This window comes from Sturnus vulgaris, unplaced genomic scaffold (genome assembly GCF_052056855.1).
Source record: "Sturnus vulgaris isolate bStuVul1 unplaced genomic scaffold, bStuVul1.hap1 Scaffold_166, whole genome shotgun sequence".
Classification (NCBI taxonomy): domain Eukaryota; kingdom Metazoa; phylum Chordata; class Aves; order Passeriformes; family Sturnidae; genus Sturnus; species Sturnus vulgaris.
The window spans coordinates 147501-151256 of record NW_028276079.1 but is presented as its reverse complement, the minus strand read 5'-3'; positions in this window follow the sequence as shown (position 1 = coordinate 151256).

Below are 3756 nucleotides of genomic sequence, written 5' to 3'. Positions count from 1 at the left end.
AGAGACCCTACCTACAGAGCCCCCCCCCCCACAAAACAGAACCTCACGGGCCGCAGCACAGCCAGGGGAAGCACGTACGTGCAGCGAAACTCGGCCCAAAGCCGCCGCGCCCTGGCACAACTCGCCCTGCCCCTTCCCGCCCCACGGAGGCGGCTGCATCGAGGCGACCGGCGCCGCCGTCGGCAAGCGGGTGGCCGCTTTCGGGCCGGTTCTTCCGCGGAAGGTCTGCAGAGCTCTTGGGGCCTCGGCGCGGGTTTGGGGGGCCGTGAGGGCTCGCTGTCGAGGCGCCCGGGGCCGGCACGAAGCCGCCTGCCCTCTCCCTGTCCCTGCCCCGTCTTCCGCAGCCACCCATTAACGCTGGGGGCGAGCCCGCCCTCCGCCATCAACCTCCCATGCAGCGCTTTCAGACTTTCCCCGCCCCTGCCCATTGTCGGCTGGGGGCGCCCTGCCCCCCGCCGTCAGCCTCCCTGGCAGCGCTTTCAGACTCTCTCGGGCCCCTGCCCATTGTCGGCTGGGGGCGCCCCGCCCCCCGCCCTCAGCCTCCCTGGCAGCGCTTTCAGACTGCCTCGGGCCCTGCCCATTGTCGGTTGGGGGCGCCCCGCCCCCCGCCCTCAGCCTCCCTGGCAGCGCTTTCAGACGGTCTCGTGCCCTGCCCATTGTCGGTTGGGGGCGACCCCGCCCTCCGCCATCAGCCTCCCTGGCAGCGCTTTCAGACTGCCTCGGGCCCTGCCCATTGTCGGTTGGGGGCGACCCCGCCCTCCGCCATCAGCCTCCCTGGCAGCACTTTCAGCCTCTTCCTGCCCCCGCCCACGGTCCCACCGGGCAGTTTACACGGCGGCGGCGGGAGGCTGATGCCGAGGTCGGCAGGCGGAGAGCCTGGTGCACAAGCAGGGATGGCGGCGGGATGATTGGCGCCGTCTGTCCCTGGTCAAAGAAGCTCTCTGTTCAGCTTTCTCGGAGCCTTTTGCTTTGGTGGCGTTCCTTCCTCCTCCGCCCCGGCGCCGCTCAAGCCTGCGGCAGGGCGGCAGCGCGGCGGGTGGGCGGCCGGGGGGAGGGGGGAGGGGGGGGGGAGGGAGGGAGCGCGCGAGCGAGCGAGCGAGCGAGCGCGCTGCAGAAATGAAGCCCGGAGCAGGGCCGCGGTCCATTCGAGCACGGGGAGGGGGCGCGACAACGCTGCCTGCTCCTGTCGGGGAGCGCTTGGGGAAGTGGGGTGCCGGCACCATGACGGCGGAGCGGACAGGGGCCGCGGCTGGGGAAGAGGCCGGCGGAGCTCGCCAGTGGATGCTGGCGCACGGAGCCGGCAGGGACACCTGGGCACGGCTGGGACCGAAAGTCGCCCGCCTTCACGCCCCGCCTTTCGCCGGGGGGAAGAAGACGCGAGAGCAGGGCTGCCTGCTGGGCTGCCAGTGCCCGCGGTCATGCCGGACGTGCAGGCCGACCGCCGAAGGCGTGCTCGCCGCTGCAGAGACGACAAGGGGGCCGCGCGTCCGATGGAAGAGACGGGGCGCCATCGCGCGGCGGCCGGGCTGCAAGGCCGGCCGACGGTAACAGGACTACCACGCCGCGGGCGGCCAGAGACAAAGACCGGCCGAGGGCAACAGGTCTACCCAGCATTATGCCGGCCGGTACCAGGGCCGGCCGAGGGCAACAGGTCTACCCAGCATTAGGCCAGCCGGAAAGACGGCCGGCAGAGGGCAACAGGTCTACCCAGCATTCGGCCGTCAGGTAACACTGCCGGCCGAGGGCAACAGGTCTACCCAGCATTCGGCTGGCCGGTAACACGGCGGGCCGAGGGCAACAGGTCTACCCAGCATTAGGCCGGCCGGTAACACTGCCGGCCGAGGGCAACAGGTCTACCCAGCATTAGGCCGCCACGTCCAAAGGCCGGCCGAGGGCAACAGGTCTACCCAGCATTAGGCCGCCACGTCCAAAGGCCGGCCGAGGGCAACAGGTCTACCCAGCATTCGGCCGCCACGTCCAAAGGCCGGCCGAGGGCAACAGGTCTACCCAGCATTAGGCCGCCACGTCCAAAGGCCGGCCGAGGGCAACAGGTCTACCCAGCATTCGGCCGCCACGTCCAAAGGCCGGCCGAGGGCAACAGGTCTACCCAGCATTCGGCCGCCACGTCCAAAGGCCGGCCGAGGGCAACAGGTCTACCCAGCATTCGGCCGCCACGTCCAAAGGCCGGCCGAGGGCAACAGGTCTACCCAGCATTCGGCCGTCAGGTACAAAGGCCGGCCGAGGGCAACAGGTCTACCCAGCATTAGGCTGCCACGTACAAAGGCCGGCCGAGGGCAACAGGTCTACCCAGCATTCGGCCGTCAGGTACAAAGGCCGGCCGAGGGCAACAGGTCTACCCAGCATTAGGCCGGCCGGTAACACTGCCGGCCGAGGGCAACAGGTCTACCCAGCATTAGGCCGCCACGTCCAAAGGCCGGCCGAGGGCAACAGGTCTAACCAGCATTAGGCCGGCCGGCAGAGGGCAACAGGTCTACCCAGCATTCGGCCGTCAGGTACAAAGGCCGGCCGAGGGCAACAGGTCTACCCAGCATTAGGCTGGCCGGTAACACTGCCGGCCGAGGGCAACAGGTCTACCCAGCATTAGGCCGCCACGTCCAAAGGCCGGCCGAGGGCAAGAGGTCTACCCAGCATTAGGCCGCCACGTCCAAAGGCCGGCCGAGGGCAACAGGTCTACCCAGCATTAGGCCGCCACGTCCAAAGGCCGGCCGAGGGCAACAGGTCTACCCAGCATTCGGCCGCCACGTCCAAAGGCCGGCCGAGGGCAACAGGTCTACCCAGCATTAGGCCGGCCGGCAGAGGGCAACAGGTCTACCCAGCATTCGGCCGTCAGGTACAAAGGCCGGCCGAGGGCAACAGGTCTACCCAGCATTAGGCCGGCCGGTAACACTGCCGGCCGAGGGCAACAGGTCTACCCAGCATTAGGCCGCCACGTCCAAAGGCCGGCCGAGGGCAAGAGGTCTACCCAGCATTAGGCCGCCACGTCCAAAGGCCGGCCGAGGGCAACAGGTCTACCCAGCATTAGGCCGCCACGTCCAAAGGCCGGCCGAGGGCAACAGGTCTACCCAGCATTCGGCCGTCAGGTACAAAGGCCGGCCGAGGGCAACAGGTCTACCCAGCATTAGGCCGCCACGTCCAAAGGCCGGCCGAGGGCAACAGGTCTACCCAGCATTAGGCCGCCACGTCCAAAGGCCGGCCGAGGGCAACAGGTCTACCCAGCATTAGGCCGCCACGTCCAAAGGCCGGCCGAGGGCAACAGGTCTACCCAGCATTAGGCCGGCCGGCCGAGGGCAACAGGTCTACCCAGCATTCGGCCGTCAGGTACAAAGGCCGGCCGAGGGCAACAGGTCTACCCAGCATTAGGCCGCCACGTCCAAAGGCCGGCCGAGGGCAACAGGTCTACCCAGCATTAGGCCGCCACGTCCAAAGGCCGGCCGAGGGCAACAGGTCTACCCAGCATTAGGCCGCCACGTCCAAAGGCCGGCCGAGGGCAAGAGGTCTACCCAGCATTAGGCCGCCACATCCAAAGGCCGGCCGAGGGCAACAGGTCTAACCAGCATTAGGCCGGCCGGCAGAGGGCAACAGGTCTACCCAGCATTCGGCCGTCAGGTACAAAGGCCGGCCGAGGGCAACAGGTCTACCCAGCATTAGGCCGCCACGTCCAAAGGCCGGCCGAGGGCAACAGGTCTACCCAGCATTAGGCCGCCACGTCCAAAGGCCGGCCGAGGGCAACAGGTC